Source organism: Triturus cristatus, chromosome 1_2 (genome assembly GCF_964204655.1).
Source record: "Triturus cristatus chromosome 1_2, aTriCri1.1, whole genome shotgun sequence".
Classification (NCBI taxonomy): Eukaryota; Metazoa; Chordata; class Amphibia; order Caudata; family Salamandridae; genus Triturus; species Triturus cristatus.
Genome location: NC_140580.1, coordinates 294,326,030 through 294,348,338, shown reverse-complemented (window position 1 = coordinate 294,348,338; position 22,309 = coordinate 294,326,030). Strand labels below are relative to the sequence as shown.

The following is a 22,309-nucleotide window of genomic DNA, read 5'->3' as shown; positions in this document are numbered from 1 at the left end:
AGACATTCAAACCGCCTAGAAGACCTTCGTCGCAGCTAGCGAAGCTCCTAGATCGGCTGCGGTGCCATAACTATACAGCCCGCACGCACGCTACAGCGGACAGGGCAGGCCACTTGCTTGCCTGGCTGCTGAAGCAAGACAACGCTCGTGCTCCGATCGCGGCAATACGTATACGAGAGGGAGACTTGGTGTATACACAAAGAGAGATCCACAAGGTCATGGTGGACCATTATGCGCAGCTGTACCAGTCATGAGTCCACTGTTCGGACCTCGAACTAGGGGGATTCCTGGAACGGATCCAGTTGCCTATAGCTTCGGTCGAGTACCAGGAGACACTTAACTGCCCCATCACCCTGGAAGAGATAGGAGAGGCTGTTGCATCCCTGAAATCCAGGAGAACACCAGGGCCGGATGGCCTACCGGCCGCATTCTACAAAACCTACAGAGAGTCCTTGGTGCAGCAATTACACGCGCTCTACTCAAAAGCACTGGAGGAAAATACGCTTCCCCCTTCGATACGCGAGGCGTACTTGGTGTCCCTGCTGAAGCCAGACCGAGATCCAACGAACTTGGGATCTTGTAGACCGCTGGCACTTCTTAATCCCGACTATAAAATACTCGCCATAGTCCTAGCGGAGCGTTTGGCGCCAGTGGTCTCAGCCCTAATCCACAGCGACCAAAACGGGTTTGTGCTTAAACGGAGTACGTCCCTGAACCTGCAGAGGTTCTTTAGAGTGGTGGCAGAAAGCTTAAAAGAATGGCCAAGAGCGGGTTGCCTAATGTTGGACCTGGAAAAGGCCTTTGATTGTTTGCAGTGGAGGTACTTGTTGACACTGTTGCAGCGCTATGATCTGGGGGTGGAATTTTTACAAATGGTAGGCCTCTTATATAGAAACCCCACAGTTCGGGTAAGGTTGGGTCCGTACATATCTGAAGCAGTGCCAGTATGCAGGGGCACCAGGCAGGGGTGCCCACTGTCGCCACTCCTGTTCGTGTTAGCGATCGAACCTCTAGCGGCGGCCCTCCGTGTACTGGTGGGAGAGGGTATACCGCTGGGGGACGCAACACACCAGGTGTCGTTATATGTGGATGACCTGCTGGTGTACGTGAGGGACATTGAGAATATCCCGGCTCAGCTGGCCCTCATCCTGCGGGATTTCGCTGCTGTCTCTGGACTACAGGTAAATGCCAGTAAATCCTGTCTTTATGCGTTCAGGAGGGGGAGGCATGATCCGGGATACACCCTTAACGGAATGAGAGTGGCATGGATAGAGGACACCTTCCGATACTTGGGAGTACAGATATACCGTCAACCATTGGACCTCTTTGACAGAAATCTGGGTAGGGCTGTTACGGCTATTAAGTCACAGATGCGTTTCTGGGGCACATTGCCGCTGACAGTCACGGGCGGGGTGGCATTGTCCAAAATGGTGATCCTCCCCCGACTACTGTATTACTTTGCCAACCTACCATTATATATACCGGCGCCCTTTTTTGCCACTTTCTCTAAGTTGCTCCGGGATTTCATCAGGGGGAGTAGCCGGCATAGGCTGCCACTAGCGAAATTATATCTACCCACACATCAGCTGCAATGGGTTGCCCGCTGGTTTGCAGATAAAGGTCGGGAAGACACAGCGACTGTGCTACCCCCATACTCTCTGGAGCTGCTCCTCACACTTTTTCTTCCGGCTGTCAAACACGCGACACCAACACCACTCCTGACTGTGGCGTACAAATGCTATCGTAGAAGCCTATTTCTCACCAGAACTCTGATCCCTTATGCACCTGCGTTACCATTAGAGGGCTCCCCTAGCGGGATACGGACACTCACCTCTCTTGCCCTGCCGCATTGGTGGGATGCTGGCATACAGACTCTAGGAGACCTGTACCGAGATGGCTCGCTAGCACCGTACGACTTGCTAGTGGAAGACAAGGGACTACCGCCGGGGCAATTCCTCATGCACCGCTCATTAGTTGCAACCCCGACTGCTAAATGGGGGGACATGTCCACAGAACCCAATCAGCACCTTACCATACAATATCTCCACGTTATGGGGCGAAGTAGACATTTGGTCCCCTGGTTCGCAGTGTCCTTACGCACACATGCAGCGATCACACTGGAACCTCTCCGGCACAAGTGGGAAATTGATCTCGGGAGGCCATTAGAAGACAGGGAATGGGAACGGGTATTGAAGGGACCAGTGCGCATCCCCAGGAATATGAGGCTCCGACAGACTCAGTTGTTCATAGTACATAGGGCATACCTTACACCGGAGGCTATCAATAGGTATTTCCACCGTGCGGATGCAGTGTGCCCCAGATGCACCGAGTCTGGGGTGGGTCTTGTCCACATGCTATGGAGCTGCCACAGACTACACACGTACTGGCGTGCGATCAGCGAATTGCTACATATGAGTACTGGTCGTAGCTTGCCCTTTGAATGGGAAGTATATCTGTTGCACCAGTTCCGCAGAACCCCAGCCATGAAAGTGACATCCCGGTTTCTGGATCTGGGAATAGTGGTTGCCAAACGATTGCTCACCAGAAGATGGAAGGCACAGGACCCACCCCACTTGCAAGGATGGAGACACTCGGTCTATGCATGGGCTAGGGCAGAGGGGACCGCCATCAGAAGGGAGGAAACGTTGGGATTAAGGAAGGAGCCAATAGCTGCTCAATGGGAAGGTCTACTCCAGGCACTCCAGAGGGTTGAGGCGGAGCGCACCGGGGGACAACCTGAGGGGAGAGACGTAGGTCCAGGGTAGATACTAGAGTCTATAACCTGGTGTGACCGCAATGTTTCATGTATGTGTTATTTAGCATCATCATCAGTGGAGAGAGTGATAAATGCCATTGTAGGGGGATAACAGCCAATCTGTAATGCTGGACGATGTTACTGGGAAAGCCAAGATGGGTGGTGGAATGGGAGATACCGCTACTAGCGCCGGTCTCAGTTGGGATTGTTGGGTGTTAACTGTTTTTATTCTACTATGTCTGTTTGGCAGTCCATTAGGAAATAACAGAAGGACTTTATACATTGGACTCTCGAAACTATGTAGTCGCTGAATAGTCATGCATCCCATACACGAAATGAACTGAATGTTATTCTTGCATCTAATCTGGTGCAGCAGATGAGCCATGGATAGTTACGGGGCTCAACATGTGTGCGATGAAAACTTGTATCTATCGCTATTAAGTGCCACCATGCATGGAGGGTACACAGCTTATGATGCCTTTCATGTATCTGTAACTTTCAAAAATTTCAATAAAAAACAGATTTAAACAAAAAAAGGAAAAGAATAATAATGCAGTTCAACAGGTATGTACAACACTTACAATTCCAGTCTTCAGGCTCAAAGGTCAGTAGTGGGCTAGGGTCAGGTGAGTACCAAAACTGCACCACTAGCAGCGCAGGGTTGGCCAGGTGCAGAGGTCAAAATCGGTTTTCGGCCCTATGCGTTTCAAAGGAGACTGGGGGTACTTGGAGCTACACTGCTTGCAGGTAAGTAAATCGTTTGCAGGGGCCAAGCTTTGGGGGTTAGGTCAAGCACGGGGGCCACAAAGCAGCACCGAACCTACACCGCCAGCGGCACAGAGGCAGCCAGGTGCAGGGTGCAAATTCAGCTTCTGGCACTCAATGCTTTTCAATGAGAATTCTGTTTTCGACAAACAGACTTCAGGCGTTGCACCAGAGGTTGCAGGGGGGAGACCAATGACAGCAACGGTAAGTAGAGATGTAGGGGGTCGTAGGTGCACTGTAGGTTCCACTCACCAAGTCTCAGAGACTTCGGGAGCAGGTCTGCTTTTCGAAGTCAGTGTCTTCTTACCGGAGCCAGTCAGGGGGAGCCTCTGGATTCACACGACAGGTGCCGTCATGGAGGCCAGGAGAGGTCAGCCAGCACTGGATTCAAGGTCAGGATCACTGGGGAGACTTCACTGGACAGGTGAGTCACTCGGACTCAGGCAGTGGGTGTCGGGTGCAGAGTGGGCAGGACTTGCTTTTCCCGAAGGCACAGGAGTTCTTGGAGTTGATTTAGTCTGGACAGGTCCGCTGTCCATGGGAGATTGTAGTCTTTTTCAAAGGCATCAGTTCTCTTAGGGGTTTTAGAGGTCACGGGCTTAACGTCAGGTCGCAGGTTCATCAAAGCTGGAAATAGGCCTGTAGGGCTGGGGCCAAGGCATTCGTCGTCTTCAGGCTTCTCTACAGGGATGTCGTCTTTTTTTTCTTAGGTCATCGCAGATCTAATTTACAGTTCTGGTGAAGCCACCTAAATGCTAAATTTAGGGGTGTTTTAGGCAAGTCGCAGGTAGGGCCAATGGGCATCTTACCTGGGGTGACTAGACCCTCAATTATTTCACCCTCCTATGAGAGGGGGCATAGACCTAACCCTGATTGGAGAGGTCTCCCCATCTTCATGATGGCAGGACTGAAAGGTTTGCTTCCCCACCTTTGGGGTGGAGTTGACAGAGGTGGGCACACCTCTTATTCTTCTAAATTTTCCCAACAGTTTTCCCACCCAAAGTGGGGTATAAACTGGGGGCTTCCATCTGCTGCCAGCAGCAGAGGCTGGGGGTCGCATTACAAAAGCGGCAGGCCTCGGTAGCTTCCCCTTTGAGCACTGGCCCATCCTGAGGCTGTGCATTGATTGGTAGCAACTAATAGCAGCAATAAACATGTCGACCCACCAATGCACAACTTTATGAGCATATGTAAAACATATTTTTTGGGCTCCTGCTTGACAGATCACCCCTGAATGAGCTGAGGTAGACGAACATTGTATTTCGAAAGTTTTGTGAAGATTCGTCAACCAGCTCCAAAGTCATCAGGAAAACAAAAGAAATCAATTGCTTCACAGTGGTGACCGTCACTCTGTAATATTAATGTGTGCATATGTGTGTGTATATATAAATATACATGTACATACATACACACATATGTTACCCAATGGCACTCGCTGCTGGGTAGTTATAGTTAGGATCGTATTGCCTTAGGAAATGTGTTTTTGTTTTGTTGCAAATAACTTTGGTGCCGTTTGACGAATCTCCACAAAACATTCCAAAAAAGTGCTCTTTATTGCCCAGTTTTCACGGTGATCCGTCAAATGGGGGCGAGAAAAAAGGACAGCCCCAAAACAGGTTTTCCCTATTCATTTTCCCATTGGAACTTTGCAGTCAGCTACAGCCTAAACTGCTGAAAGGATTTACACCAAATGTGGCTGAAAGCTAGATCTATGTCTAGAATTAGTGTTTTTTGTGTTTTGGTGTAAGTTCGTTCAGTAGTTTATGAGCAATTATTGCTCAAACACGTTGTATATCAAGGGACGCGGAGGCTCCACAGATGCTGACAGATGTCAAACTGAGATCTGATTGCCTGCCACTACCTCAACCAGGAAGCGGTGGCAGCCATCTTAGGACTCAGGACTCGGTCCCAAGTCCTAATAAAACAAGCATTGAAAATGCAATAGGTCTCGCCTTTGATTAAGTTAAAGCCATTTGCTCTGCTAATGGTATTGTATAGCAAAGCAAATGGCTTTAACTTAATCAAAGGCGAGACCTATTAAGAAGAAGTATCTGTTGCTTGTCTTGCGCTTGTTGGGCATGACGGGATGCCCGTGGGGTGGGGGGTTTGGAGGGGAGGGGGGTATTGAAACAAAGAAAGGCACGTACAGCGGCAATAACGTGCGTATGTAATAAACAATTAATTTAAAAAACATTGCGCTTTACAACGTGCCTACAAAGTACAGCTAAACACGCTTCCGCCATATTTCAATGAAAATAAAAAAAATAAATGGAGCGCGATGTTCACATACAACTCAGAACATCGCGCTTCACAACGTGCATAAAAAGTAAAGCTAAACAGGCGACCGCTACAATTACTGCGCTTGTGAGGACGCCACAATACCCCCGACTTAAAAAAAGCTGTTGCCGCGCCACGCTATTGTGCGAATGAAAAAAAGAAAGTGTTCACCCAGCAATTAGAAGGCACTGTGTCCCGCCGCATGTAAAAGAGCCAATCCCGGTGGGCAGGGCCAAAAGCGGACAGGGTGGTAACCCTCAGTGTAATAATTGCCTCCGGTGCAATTATTACACTGTGTTTTGCATCATCCATGATGCAAAACGACGCGCACAAATCCAAATTGCAGGCGGATCAGCGACACGACTTCTGGAATCGTATCAATTCTAAGAAGCCCTCGCATGGCTTATGTTAGTGCAGCAGGTGCAGTGGAACCGGGGACCAGAGGCCTGAGGGGCTCAATGAACCCGGATTATTGCTGTATTTTAAAATTCAGAAAGCAACTGGAGCACAGTGGCCCAACGTGAAATGATTCGGCCCCCCCTGAAGAATGTGCTAAGGGGTCCCAAATCTACAGTTTCTCACCAAAAGTGATAGGTTTTGGGATGAACGCCCTCTCTTGAGGGTTTGGGCCCCCTAAGTATTGGCGGACCACCCATGTTGCAGCGGCCTGTGTTACTGGCCTGCTGGGGCAGTGTCATCCTAAGGTTTTTTTTGGCCCTGGGCTTGAAATTTTTTGGGGCCTGTGGTTCGGAAAACATTATGTTTTATTACCCTTTTTCTGCTATTTCAAGACTGTATGGTGCCACATAATATTTCATTATATGTTAAACTTTGAGAGACTGGGTCATTCAAAGGGAACTGCTCAAAAACTCCTTAAGAAGACACTTGGTAGAGAGAGAAAGAATCAGAGGCGGAGGTGGTCAGAGAGAAGTGAAAGTAAAGAAAAAGACAGGGTGGAGAAAAATCCCTCTCCTAGGAGGCCCTTTGGAAGGTGGGGGACCTGGCTTATTGCCCACATGACATACGGGGTACGTTGACATACGGGGTACGTTGCTGCTCTCTAAGAGACACTTGCAAAGATCACACGCAAATACAGTACAGAAATTGAATTTCACAAGGATTACCACACATACTACAGTCAGGTACATAGAGACACAAAATTTAGAATCAACCGCAAATGAGAGGCCAAGGAATAAACATAGAAATATATAGCAACACACTGCTAGAAGCATACATAACAGCAGAAGAGACAAACACAAGGTGAAAATGACATACAGCACAGAAGTGATTCGCATACACAGAAAGAAACAAGCACACAGGCATTGTGTAATGTTACCAGCATTGTAGCCCATTCCCTTGCACTGACGTCACCTGGCCTCCAAGAGCCTGTGGGTTGCGTCGCTACATTTTCTGAGATATCTGATGTGTGTCAGCCTATGTATCTCGCATATATTACCCAAGGGTTACAACATTTGTGTTAATTCTGTGACCGATGCAAACTCCCAATGTCGGCAGCATTTGCCCAGGTGCTGAGTTTACAAGTTTCCTATCCCGCGCTATAGGCTCACGTGCTTTTGACAGGAAAACACAATTGAGAATCTTTATTGTCAAATAGTTCATTTTTTTATTGAGTCCTCTAAGTGCACATGGACGTTCCAGAATCTGCAAATCGGAGCACCCCTCTGATTTCCAGATCACACAAATCGTGATGTTGTGGTTTTTACTGAACCAGATTCTCAGCAAGTTGGACCTGCCAGAAAACATCAGGCAAACAGCGCCGAGTTGCGATTTGCCAAAGGCACATGTGAAATTAGCTCGTGGGCAAATGCCACCGGATTTGAAACTTTGCACCGGAAAATAAATTAACACCAAGGAGCAGATTTACAAGCCCCTTGCTCAACTTTTGCGTCACTTTTAACTTGGGACAAGTGACGCAAAAGTGGCGCAAGGGGCTTGTAAATCTGCCCCCAAGAATGTAATTAGGGTCTAACTGTGGATTGCTGTGTGGCTTTAAAGGACCTGAGAATCAGCCCTAAGAGGTGCCTTGGTCGTTTCCTGCACTCTCGTGTGAATGTATAGGACTTGTTGCACGCACATGTGCACTTAGTTATGCAGGATATGTTCTTATTGGATTAAACACACATGTAACCGAGAAACAGACAGACACAACAGGGATTAGGAGCACTATAGGATACACACAACAGAGAACTAGAAATACAGCGTTGCACTCATACAAAACACAGGAACGCGGTAGTAGACACTCAACAAAGTAACAAGACACATAGACAGGAGTATGTTTATTGTTTATTCAATGTATACACCCCAAACGTGGAGCAGTAGTACACATCTTACAAATGTGTTGGATTAAATAAAGCAACTTCAATTTACATCAATTAACCAATCACAAAGCAACAAAAAACATTTGGACTGATTTGTGTTAATCGGCTAGTGGAAGACCATCATTCTTCTGTACAGATCAGGGGGGGGGGGGGGAGGTTTGTGCTTTAATAGTCAGGTCCTTCCTTCTTCAGTTTCTTGTAGTCTATGGTCTCAGATTAAAACTTGTACTGGTAGTTGGGGCTGTTTTTGCTCCAAGGTTCTGGGTTATTCTTCCTGTCCCAGGAGACATCAGGGCTTTTCATCATCACACGAAGTGCATACATAACTGAACCAACAGCACCGAGTCCAACAAAGGCAAACAGCGGGATCAAGCCCGGATGCTTCTTAGCATAGTTCAGCATAGTACGAAACATGGTGGCGGTTGTCGGGTCTACTCGCGTCCTTCCCCGTAGAAAGTAAGTACAGGAGCAAAACGTATACAGCGAAGGGGAACATGTACAAAATCACGGGGTTCATTATGCACACACACGTACTATGTAGACACTGACAACAGAAAAAGCACCCATTAAATTAAAAGGAGGGACACGCGAAAATAAAATTATTCAGAAAAGAAACAGACCCAGGTACGAATTGATACGAATCAGATGTATTGAAACACATAGGACTAGACACACACTTCTGTTATGAATAAATGCACAACTATGAGCACGCCGAGAACTGTGCATACTACAGAGAAATAGACATACACATAATTGAATGAGCACACAACTAACGTGTAGTGACTGCACACAGAGCAGAATAAACACTGATAAAAGTGTCCCCACATATACACGCGAGTTATTTAGTCCCTCATGCAACAGAGGAGATGGACACGCTGTCAAATGTGTAGAACACAAAACACGCACAAAATAAACACTGATAAAAGTGCCGCCACATATACACGTGGATTATTTAGTCCCTCATGCAACAGAGGAGATGGACACGCAGTCACATGTGTAGAACACAAAACACTGTAAGTAAAAAAATAAACGGAGCGCGATGTTCACATACAACTCAGAACATCGCGCTTCACAACGTGCATACAAGTAAAGCTAAACCCGCGTCCGCTACAATTACTGCGCTTGTGAGGACGCCATGATACCGCCGACTCAAAAAAAGCTGTCACCAAGCCACGCCATTGTGCGAATGAAAAAAGTGCTCACCCAGCAATTAGAAGGCACTGTGTCACGCCGCAAGTAAAAGAGCCAATTCCGGTGGGCAGGGCCAAAAGCAGACAGGGTGGCAACCGTCAGTGTAATGATTGCCTCCGGTGCAATCATTACACGGTGTTTTGCATCATCCATGACGCAAAACAACGCGCACAAATCCAAATTGCAGGCGGAGCAACAACACGACTTCTGGAATCGTATCGATTCCAAGAAGCCCTCTCATGGCGAATGCAACACATGCACGCTGCTAACGCCAGGCGAGACCTAAAAAAGGAAAGAACAGACACAAGGGGGCAGGGAAGGAATGCACTGACCTTCTAGGCCTGGACCACGCCTGGACCCAAAAACATTTTCGTTTTGTTTACTTTTGCCGCAAATTCACCCCTGCATGTTTTTTTTAAACCCCCCAGGTGGGCCGGGTCTTAGGGAGAAGAGATGTTTACTTTTGCGGGAGGGGGCGTTTGTGGCTCCCCTCTCTGTGCTGTTTTTGGCCCCGGGAACTCCATCCCCTGGAGCCTGGCCGCATTGGTAAAGGGGAGTAGGGCAAGCGCCCCCCCTCAGAGGCCGATTTTTGGCCCCGGGAATCCAACCTACCCAGGGCTCACCTGCCCTTGTAAGGGGAGAAGGGGGCATGTGGCCCTCCTCCCGGGCCAATTTTGGCCCCAGGGACCCAATCTCCCGGGGCCCGCCATGTTTAAAGGAGGAATGGGGCATGTAGTCCCCCTCCCTGGGCCAGTTTTTGCCCTTGGGACCACATACCCTAGGGCCTGCTGCATGTTTTATGGGGAATAGAGCCGCGTGGCCCCCCTCCTTTAGCCATTAATGGCTTCAAGGGCCCCACCCCTGGGGCAGGCACAAATGTTATGTCCCGGGGAGCCCTCCACGGGACAAAACATTTTCTGTGCCCGCACTGACGTGATCAGGGAAACCTACATTTGCTGTCACTTGGCAGGAGCAATTTCAAATCTCCTACCAAGCAAGAGCTAACATGAAGTCCGCTTCCAGCTAGCGGAAGCTTAAAAAAATGCTCCCTCCCTATGTGAGCTGACTTACCATCTGTTTCCCTGCCCACACTGAAGTGGGCAGGGAAGCAGTTGAAAATATTGCTCCCGCTGGATGTTTGCAGCCTGCTGTGGCAGTGGGGCCTTGGGACTCCCCGGCGGATCCCAACAATACTATGGTAGGTGCTCTGGGTGGGAACCAGGGTACCCACCTTGTATTATACCAGACCCCAGGACATGGGGTCCCTGGGGCTGAAATCGACCAGGGGATGGAGGTCGCATGCCCTCCTCCCCGTTAGTATGATGCCAGGCCCTAGGGTATGGGATCCCTGGGGTTGAAATTAGCCCAGGAAGGGAGGCTGCATGCCCCTTCCCTCTAATTTTAACCCTGGGCCCCGTGGGATGGTGTCCAACCACCGACAACAGTTGAAAGCCGTGTGCATTGTGGGGCTGACTGCCTTTGGGGGGACGTTGGACACAGGGCCTGGATTTACATATTGTATTTAAATATTACTTTACTCTAAACCCTTAAAATTCACTGAAAAAACAACGGTTAAAGTAATGTTATAGTTAGGTGAAATGGTAAAGTTTTAAACTCTAAAAACCGCAGAAATTCACCAGTTAGTTCTCTCAAGTAACTATAGCCTGTGCCCTAAGCTAACTGTAACTTGCGCCCTCGCCATGTATTTCTAATTACCTCACATATTAAATCATTTGTGACATCTTCAATCACATCTAAAGTAATCGACCCAGAATGGGGAGCCTTTATTTGCAATGTTTACATCTGTGTGTTCCAAGAAACATGGGCTCTCCACCCCAGATTCAGGTTGGGGTTCAGAAACAACACCATAGTGGCCAGATGTTCACCTGCGGGACGACCGTCAGGAGGTCTAACAATATGTGTTAAAATAATTGTGCATGTAGGAAATAAAATGTTAAGCCTCAGATCTTCTGATATTCTGGGCCTTGATATCAGTACTACAAAATGCCCATTTGCTATAAGATTATTGAATATAAATAATTGTTTCTCTAGTTCCAGAACTCAAATACTGGAAGCCATTTTGTTTTGGCTGGGGATTTTAACACAACGTATGAACCCTTGCACATTATTCAAAATCTCACTCTGGAGTTGGATGAGGAAAGGGGCAAGCCAAGACTGTTAAATCCCCCTCTAAAGATGAGCACTAGGGTAGCATTGCAGATAAAATCCATCATGTTAGCACATGGTTTATGTGCGTGAAATGGGCTCACGATCTCAGATAGGCGGGCAAATTATACATTCAAAAGGGCAAATTCAAGAAGTTGGATTGACTATATATCACTTGATTTAAACTTATGGCCCATGATTCAGAATATGAAGGTAAATGATAGGTCAGACAGTGACCATAATGCCCTAGCCCTCGAGCTCTGGAATATCCCATATCTGATTAACAATTGCTGGATTTACCAATTGTATCCTCTAATGATGGAAGGAGAGTAAAATGGGCCTTTATACAATCGGATGAAGACATTCTTGCTCGTATATACATTATAGTTGTTTCCTCCCTAAGTTTATTTGGCAAACAAGAGCAAACAGACCTGGCTGTTTTACACATATTTAATTCCTTTCTTGAATCCATTCTGAAACACTTCCACAAAATTCCCAAAATGAAAAGCCTTCATACCAAAGGTTCTCAATTGTTTGATAACCACTGCAAGATAGCCAAACAAAATCTGACGATTGCTGTAAAAAGTGGAAATAGAACTGCATTAATAGAAGGGAGGAAATTATATAAAAAGATACAGGCACTAGCCAAGAATAGCTGGGAGGAAACTAATTGGAGAGAATTGGTTATAGCAGCCACAACGAAAGATAGTAGATTGTTCTGACACCTGCTTGCTAAAGGTGTACCATTTGTTGTAAATGAATATGATTTTCATATTCTACCTCATATTCGGGAACAATAATTTACTAAGTAGTACTAGGTATAGATAGGTAAGGGAGTTTTTGCCAGAGGTGATGCTCTGTTTGAAGCTCAGGATTGGGATAGTGTCTCCATAGTCACCTTCTCTATGGTAGAAACAATAACAGCCATTAAATATTTGAAAAAGGGTAAAGCGCCAGGACTTGATAGGATACCAGGTGACCTGTATTCGTCAGAGCCGGTTGTATGGGGCTATATATTAAACACAATCTCCAACGCCATAGTGAAGGGGTCAGAGATATCTGAAACATGGAAGGGGGCAGAAATAATCCCAATCTACAAAAAGGGTGACGAGCGATCTAGACTATCAGCCTTACAGATAACGCCCAAAGCTTTTTTTAGAAAACAGTTATTGATGAAAATACAAACATGGATGGATGACAATCAAATCTTGTCTAATTTACAAGCTGGATTAAGAGCACACACAAGCACCAGAGATCAGGGACTTCGCTTCCTAGTAAACCTGTAGAAGACAGCTTCCATCATTTAAGGGTATCTGTATGTAGTGTTCATAGGTTTAAAATCTGCTTTCAATTTGATTCCTCAGGAGAAGCTTTGGCTTGCACTTAAGGAGATGGTAATGTAATTGGAACTGTTGCATCTACCAACTTGACTGTATGGTGGGAATTACGCACAAGTGAGATGGGGCAAGGAAGGCACATTGATAGGTCACATAGATATCAGAAGAGGGATGCAACAGGGGTGTGTCATGGCTCCAACCTTGTTCACACTCTACATAAACGGATTGATAGATACTTTATACAACTGTAGAGGTGATTCCCCAAAGTTTGCAGACCCACAAATCCCAGCCCTCCTCTTTGCAGATGATACACAACTACTATCTAAGACACCCATGGGACTACAGAATACTCTATATCGATTCTCAGACGCATGTGTCATATTTTGCCTGGAAATGAATGCAACTAAAACCAAAATTATGACTTTCTGGCCGCACAAGGCCTTTAGAGGAAAGATGAGGCTTGGACCTAGAAATCTGGAGCAGGTCAAAGATTTTGACCATCTACGTGTAAGATTAGCTAATAACCTATCATGGGTGTCCTAAATAATGAAAAGCCAGATGTCCCTACAGTATGTTGAGACCACAATCATAAAGAAATTGAGCAAATCAAATTTTCAACCAATATCACCTGCCCTCAAATCCATAGTTCTAAGGAGCTTGGTGCGGCTCTTCATGGAGCACAAGTATGGGGATTTGATCAATCCAAGGACCTAGATAAAGCAGATAATAGGTGTATTCACTCAATATTGACTTTGTCTAAAAGTGTCCCACTTACCCCAATGCGACTCAACTTAGGGCTGAGGTATATTGCTGCCCTTAAACCCATGAGTTACTAGGTAAAGCTCTAGATGGGTAAATCCCAGATCCCTGTGAAACAGGCAGCTGCTGAAGTAAAAGAGCTGGATAAGCAACTAGTAATACCCTGGCTTACACATATAAAGATGTGGATATATGAGCTAGGCCTGCATGAAATCTGGTTCAACCCTGAGATACTGAACTGGGGAATGGTAGCCCAACTGAAGATTAGATATTGGGACTATATCCTGGGAAGGTGGTTGTCCTCGTCAGTGCATGGCACATTAACAGGGTGTTTTATTGATGTGCCGTATGTGTTAAGGTTTTTGAACAGTTTTTGGACTGATTAGAACCCCCTCTTGCGAAATCTATTTTTTTGTAATTCAGAAACTGGATACCATCACACCCACGTGTTCAGCTTGCACGCAAAATATTGAATCCGTGGAACAATTCATGTTTTTTTGCCCCACTTAGGAGAAGGCAGGAGAGAATGGCTAATTTCAATTTGTTGATGACTGTCCATAACAAGACTCACAGATGCCATATGTATATTAAGCTCTGAAAATACTGAGTGGGTTGTTTTCTCGGTATCCAGGTACTTAATTTATGCTTAGCGCATTAGATGCAAATTACTAAATGCTGCCTAAACGTTTTTATGGTTAAAGGTCCGAAGCACACTCACTTTATGCTGAATATCATTTAGTCTGCATGAAAATTACTGGAAGCATGACTCACTGTTTTAAGAATTTAGTGGAGCTTTTAGAATAAACTGTGATCATTTGTATGATAAAGTATGAAATGTTGAATAATATTTTTGTGATGGCCAAGGAAACATATTATATGAACTTCATAATGGGCAGCACTAAGATTGAGTGAATAATAACTTAATGTACAAGAATCATGGAAGTTTTATTGTCCTATTTACGAGAGCAGCTTTGTATTTTCCTAAAAGGAATTGCGATCTTAGATACATGTGTTTATGTAATGATAACAACTGAGATAGGATGTTACCGAACTGGCCTTGGTAGGAGTTTTTTCTGTATCATAAATTTTATGCTTCCTTCTTAATATTATCATGTGATTTGAGATATTATGTATTATATATTTTTTATGTGTGTAATGTTTTATGGTCAAAATTTGATCAAATAAACTACTTTGACTACTAACATATCACTACAAAGCAATAACAACACAATGTATATAATAGCTACGAATGAAAAAGGATACTGAAGGAAGTTTTTAGAGGCTTTTTAAAGTGTTAGTTTTTTTTTTCTCACTATTAGTCCTATTAATTTTTTTACCCTCATACATGGCCGGATATCTTTTTGTATTTTTTTATGTATTCTCATATGTTTTGTCTCAATGTAACCAGGGACATATATTAAGTAGAATCTTGCTGCTGAAATTCTAAATATTGATGCCTTGCCAAGTATAGTTTGTTTTGTAGAAATTGGATCAAAGGGCTATGGGATGCCTTCCAGAGCAACATTAATGTACATACAGGAGTGTGAGATTGATCCAACTACCTCAGTTTATGTAGTAGTGATATAGGTTCAAGCTCAGTGATTTTTTTTCAATCCTATTGATTTAATTTCCATTTACAAAAGATGATATTTCCCACTAGGGCACTCATCAGTGGATCAATATTCCTGGATGGCTCTTCCTTGTACGGTAGAAGTGCAATGAAATGCTTCGATTGCACTAATTTCACAAAGTGAGAATTACCTACATTCAACTCTGTATCTAAAATAAAGGACTAAGCTTAAAACATTCATTGAATGCATCTTTTCAAATATAATTATTTTATTGAAATCTTCCCTGGCTTCAGGTTTAATTAATTAAAAGTGAAAAAGTATTTTCTTAAATCAAAGAAATGTAATGCACTGTATGAATGAGACAAACTAATGGATTTAATATCATACATATAGTATATCTTCCATGTCTTTTAAACCTGTGAGCATCTGTGCACTTTTTCCTTCAAAAACTGTAAAGAAAGAACGCACATCCGTGAGCAAGGCCCGAGGTTCGAGGCAAAACGCGTTGGATCCGTTTTTGCCAAATAAATTAATTGCATATCACCAAAATTCTAGTTGTGGCCATCAGCTTTTTCCTTTTTATGTGGAGAGGGAGTATTGGCGATATATTTGTTTCCAACTGTCCCACCTGTGACCACTGAACTCAGAGCAGGTGCATCTGTTTGTGAGGGTAGGAACCCACAACAACTCCCAGAAAGATTCGGAGGAATCCCTAGGTTTCAAAATATTTATTTACTGACAACAGTTCTTCTGCAGAAACGTTTCAGCATAATACCTTCATCTGTGCTTGGAAATGCTTTTAACATGGTGCACAGTGTTTGGTTGTCTTAAATCATATATCCACCATTCCCATTGCTACGTTTGTGGCCAATGAAAGGGCTGCAATGATCTTGCTGGTTTTCTTACAACTGCCATGCCGTTCCGATATATCCACCACATCTGCGATCATATGTATATATATAGAAGAAAAACAATCCAAGTGCATGAAAGCACAAACGTGGACACAGACTCTTCGTTTAGCTGGTGCCAATTATTCAATTTTATTGATATACACGGTGCTGTCTCTGACGCGTTTCAGCCACGTCCAGTGGCCTTGATCACATGATATATATATGACACTAAATCAAGAATGATCATGATATATCCAGGTTTCCAGGGTACTCCATCCAGTTGTTTCAAAAAGTTGGTAGAGTCTCTCAGGTAGTCAGGTAGGATGGTAAACTAGTGATGTAAGGTTGCAGAATTAAGTCCAAGTACCTTGAGCTATTCTCTAAGAGCGAACCAATAGAGCTGACAATTAGTCTGCCAGGTGGTACCTTGATGTTATTATGAATTTTAGAGAGGAAATATATCGTGGCTGTTTTAGCATGTTCCATGCAGAGATACTGATATTCGTCCCAGTCTAAGAGTTGGTATTACTTTTAAATTGATTTAATTTATTTTGGGGGAGACATCTCTAATGGGTGGTGGTGTTCAACTGCTGTTTGGTTTCATTAGATATGTTTCCTAGTCCATTATGTAACCCGCCTCCCTGTCTGATGGTTTAACAATCAGCAAGGTATTTTTCTTACTAATTGAGATGTCATTCCAATCCTTTGATTTGAAGTTACCCTTGTTTTTATTGTTGTGGGACTTCTTTCTTAGGTCATTTAGATCATTTACCACAACTTCGGCTTACACCCGCTCTGTGCTGATACATCAGTAATTAACCCATTGCTACAGTGCCCTGGTATTCGACATAGCCTTCCCTGAGTTCTGCTCGGTATTCTCAGTCAACTCATTATCCTCTCCCATTTCACCCTGAAATGATGGTTCACTGTGTAGGGCTTCTTTTGGTATAGAGAGTTGATTTGTGTTCATATCTGGTCCTGCATAGTTTCTTTGGTTAAGTCGTGAATTTCCAACAACTTTGGGATATCACCAATTTTGAATCCTGAGGCCTTATGTGTCATATATATCTTTATATCATCACAAATTAGTTTTCAATGTCTATTGAAGGTGTGTATTTCTTTATCTTATTTGCTGTATGTTAGTATGATCCTTATTTTGGAATCCTCAGTATCTTTCTTTTTGTGTATCAAGATCTCTGATCTTGTAATTGATTTGACTCTGTCTAGACCTTTATTGATTTATCTCCATGGATAACCTCTCTCTCAGAATCTCTGTTTGACATTTTGGAGTTGTTGCCCCATCTCCTCATAATTCGAGCAGGTTCTTCTGTGTCTTACAAATTTCCCATATGGGATACTTTTTAGTAGTGTTTGTGGATGGAAATTTGTACCTCAAAAGACATTGGAAACTAATATGTGATGATCCTGATATTGACCAATCAGTAGGCATTTGATCTACTATACCATATAAGGGATAACCAACTCTCAAAGATAGACTGGTGAGAAGTCCCTTTTTAATAGAACCATCACAGATATAGCTGAACAAACTGAACAATAGATTTGTTAAGTGTCTTAAGTGCAAAGCGTGTAAGATTGGGCAGAATATGAAAGAATTCAAGGATCCGAAGGGAAAGATAATCACCATCTATCAAATAATTTTGTGTGAGACCACCTACTTGGTTTACATACTGAAATGTGAATGTGGATTTAAATATATTGGTAGCATGATATGCACCCTTAAGAAAAGAATACTTGAGCACATCAGGGCAGTTCAAAATAAAGATGTCAGCTATGCCATTGCCAAACATTATCTACAGAACCACAACAATAATTGGAATAACATCAGGTATTATGGCATTGCACACATACCAAGAAATGAAAGCGAAGGTAACATGACTTTGAAGTTACACCAACTAGAATCCAGAGTCATCATCAATATACGAATCAAAACCCAATTGGAGTTAAACACTGGTGAGGAACTTTTCATACATTTATAACTGATGCTTTGAGGAAACTAGGATTAGTGGCACAACTGGCTATCCAATAACCGATATTTATGATACCAACTCATTGATTAAACAACTGATTTTTTAAGTTTGTGTTGCATTATTTACATAAGTTTGTTTGTATTGCATTGGGACTATGGCACATAGCCTGAAATATATAATTAGGAACAACTAATATTGGGGACTTGCTGTGGTACATATGGCACTGAGTCATGATTATACTAGTAGTGTTATAGAATGTCATTAATGATAACATGAGTTGCCCATTTTGAAAATCTACAAAAATGCATACAAATTTGAAAATGCATAGAAGTGTATACCTAGCAGATAAGGTACTAAACTGTTAGAGGTTATTATAACATGAGGAAGAATTTGAAATTTGATATCAACTTTATGTATATAAAGATGACACAGTATGTGAATATATCCTTGAATAACCAAATTATATTTCATGTTGTGAAGCATGAACTGAGCATTAATAGTGTGTTTTACAAACCAATAGTACACATGTAACAAACAGAAAATGCGTAATGTAGTGGTTAAAATAACATGAAGTGAATCAAACTCAAAGTCCGATAATGCATCAGCAATGTAATATGAAGTGTTAGCATTACATGCAACAGTGAGAAAGGACCAACTGACTGTGATCAAGTTCTCTGTGTCGCCGAGTGTTATGTGGTTGCTTTTGTAATTAAAAAGGATCTTAAACTGAATAAACTGGAGTGCAGGCTTCTGTTTGTTTGGGGAGTGGTGGTCTGATTCCTGAATGCCACACCAGCAGTCCGAGCGCTCCATAATTTCGACAACTCTGTGAAAGAAAATATATAAATGTGTTTATATAAATATATATATATTATAGTAATATAAAGATGGTGAGTAAATAACAAATTTAAGGCATAGGTATAACTTTAGAATTTCTAATGCTTGTGTAGTTTAAGTTTTGTTTCTACAGGAAGAACAAATCAGGTTTTCCTAACTATAACAAAGGTTTAACCATAGTTTTTTTATTGAATTTTAACTGTTTTTTAAAAGAAAATTTTGTTTTTTAAATCGTAGAGTCCAGTCTTGTCAAGTTGCATGTTGTTGAATGGAATGTCATACAGGAGAGTGGAAAAGTGCCTCAGAGTGGATGAAAGCATTGTACATGGAGGTGGCGTGCAGTAGAGTAGAGTGTGGTGCAGTATTGTAGCATGTAGTGGCATAGACTGTTGTACAGTTGAGTGCCATAGAGTAGTGTACCGTGGAGTGGCGTAGAGTGCAGTGGTGGAGTAGTTTCTCATAAAGTAGAGCTTAGTAAAGTGGAGTAGAGCATTGTAGAGTGTGGTAGACTGTAAAAGAGTGTTGTACAGTGGCATAGAGTAAAGTAGAATGCTGTAGTACATTATTGTACAGTGGGGTGCTATAGAGTGCAGTTTAGTGTGGTAGAGTGGGTAGGAGTAGACTGTTGAGTGGAGTACAGTGTGGTTGAGTGAAGTACAGTGGAGTGTCATTGAGTAGAGTTGGGTAGAGTGTAGTGCTGAAGAGTGGTGTGGCCTAGGGTAGAATAAGGTAGAGTGGAGTACAGTGGATTAGAGTAGAGTGGCATAGAGTGGTGTTGCATACAGTGGAATAGTGTACAGTGAAGTGTAATAGACTAGAGTGGCGTACAGAGGATTGGCGTACAGTGGAATAGCATACAGTGGAGTGTGGTAGACTGCGGTGGAGTCCAGTGGAATAGTGTCCAGTACAGTGGCTTGGAGTGGAGTAGAGTGGAATGGCAACAGTTGAGTGGTGTACTGTGAAGTGAGGTATAGTGTAGTGGTGTACAGAAGAGTGGTCTATAGTGGAGTGGCGTAAAGTGTAATAGTGTACAGTAGGTGGATATGTGTGGAGTGGTATAGAATGAAGTGTAGTAGGGTGGAGTGGCATACAATGGAATACTGTACAATAAAGTGGTGTTAAGTGAGTAGCGTAGAGTGGAATGGCATACACCAAAGTTGCGTTGAGATGCGTAGACTGGAGTGGCGTAGAGAAAAGTGAGATACAGTATAGTTGCGTAAAGTGGAATAGTGTAGAGTGGAGTGGCATACATTAGAGTGCTGGGGACTTGTGCACAGGAGAGTTGCATAGAGAGGAGTGAGATACAGTGTGGTGGCATATAGTGGAATAGCTTAGAGTGGAATGGCATAGAGTGAAGTGGCTTACAGTGGAGTGGTGTAGAGTGCAATAGTGTAGAGCAGAGGTCTTCAATCTGTTGGGCCCGACCCACAGAGGGGCCCTGGAGGCATGCAAAAGGGGTTGCGCTCTTCATTTGCTAAAAGGAAACGCCCCACGTGGTTAATTCCGGTAGTTAAAATGCTTTCCCTGGAATGTTGTCATTCAGGGAATCTCCTGTGCTGGGAAATCGAAGCCAGGCAGAAAGCTAAACACTCCTTTATTTCTTTCAGGCCAGCAGCACACTGGCAGAAAGGTGTGTTTAGCTGGTTGCCTGACTTTGATTTCTCAGGACAGGAGAGTGCTGTTGCAGTTACTTGATCAAATTACTTGAAGCTTTTTGAGTGGTAGGGCACAAGGTTAAGTAAGCTGTGAAGTGCTTGCTTTTAATTGTTGTATTTACAGGGCGCTTTCTATCCCTGAGAATGTGTTGAAGGGACAGTTATGTAAAACAAATTGCATTACATTAGGTCTGGATATTACTAGAATATATGGGCCTCATGTACAATGAAATGGTGTAGGGCAGCTATTTTTGCTGTGCTGCCCTATCCCAATTCAAAAGGGCAGGAATGGCTTGTATTTATAAGATACAGTGCATTCCTGTCTTTTCTGCCGCCACACAATTTGGTGCCTGGCGCACACGCAGGAACTCTTGCACCATGGTGCAAGGGAGGGTGTCTGCATTGTTAGCAGGATTGTTTTTGTGCAGGAAGGCACGCCTTCCTGCGCATAAACAACCCATGGAGGCTTTTTCCTCTTTCTATGTGTGCTATACATAGAGAGAGTAAACAATTGAGGGGGAAAAAAAATATATTTATCCTCGTTAAGCATCCCCTGGGGCAGCGCACAGTTTTAACGCATCCTCAGGTTTACAGATCTTGTAAATCTCGTAATGTGTCAAAACCCATAGGAAAACCCTCCGCAACGCCCTGGAACACCCCCTGACACAGTGTAAGGCAACGCATCAACTTGCGCTACATTGCCTTACACCATATCTAGGAGGCCATGAAAAGCCACGCAGAGTGGCTTTGCGTCGCCTCGTAGATATGGGTCTGTACTCTGCGCAACCAGAGCGGCATAAAAAATGACACACCGGCAGCACAAGGAGCTTCTGTTGTTGCTTATTGCTATATTTGGGTGTTAAACTGGTACTAATAAGGTGCAACCACAGATTGACCGTTTCTCTGGAGAACATTTATGGTTGTCCATGATAAGGAGCACCAGGTCCTAGAAATTTTTGTCGGGAGGGGTTCTTACGCCTAAAATCTTTTGATGGGGGGGTCTCGGCATCAAAGAGTTTGAAGACCACTGGTGTAGAGTGTAGTGGTGTAAAGTGTAATGGCAAAAGACACACAATTGATGGACGGAATGCAGAACAAATCAAAACATTCACCCCCAGTCAAGAGATCTGTGTTAAATCCATCATTCCTTTGCTCACCATGCCACCCCAGTTTAGACCTGGCTAAATGCAAATCAGTCTTGACCCTGTGCCTCATGGGAACAGTCCAGCCCGAACTGCCAAGCCAGGTCCTCCCTGGACCGGAAACAAGCATCCTAGGACCGGTTTCGGGGATTCACCCCTCTACAGCCAGGATAGCTTGATTCCAGTGGCACAGTGAGCCCAGAACTCACGTCTGAGCATACCTGGCGCACTTAGGGCGAGAAAGCAAAAGACACACAATTGATGGACGGAATGCAGAACAAATCAAAACATACACCCCCAGTCAAGAGATCTGGGTTAAATCCATCATTCTTTTGCTCACCATGCCACCCCAGTTTAGACCTGGCTATATGCAAATCAGTCTTGACCCTGTGCCTCATGGGAACAGTCCAGCCCGAACTGCCAAGCCAGGTCCTCCCTGGACCGGAAACAAGCATCCTAAGACCGGTTTCAGGGTTTCACCCCTCTTAAGCCAGGATAGCTTGATTCCAGTGGCCCAGTGAGCCCAGGACTCACGTCTGAGCATACCTGGCGCACTTAGGGCGAGAAAGCAAAAGACACACAATTGATGGACGGAATGCAGAACAAATCAAAACGTTCCCATGAGGCACAGGGTCAG

At 44.1% G+C, this 22,309-nt stretch overlaps 1 protein-coding gene and 1 pseudogene across 2 annotated transcripts in view; one reads left to right on the top strand and one right to left on the bottom strand.

The window, feature by feature from the left end:
• Positions 1–22,309, top strand: part of NUDT13 (nudix hydrolase 13) — a 620,793-nt gene that overhangs the window by 304,643 nt on the left and 293,841 nt on the right. The gene's annotated exons all lie outside the window — the stretch shown is intronic.
• LOC146867198 (cytochrome c oxidase subunit FA4 pseudogene) lies at positions 8,111–8,591 on the bottom strand (annotated as a pseudogene).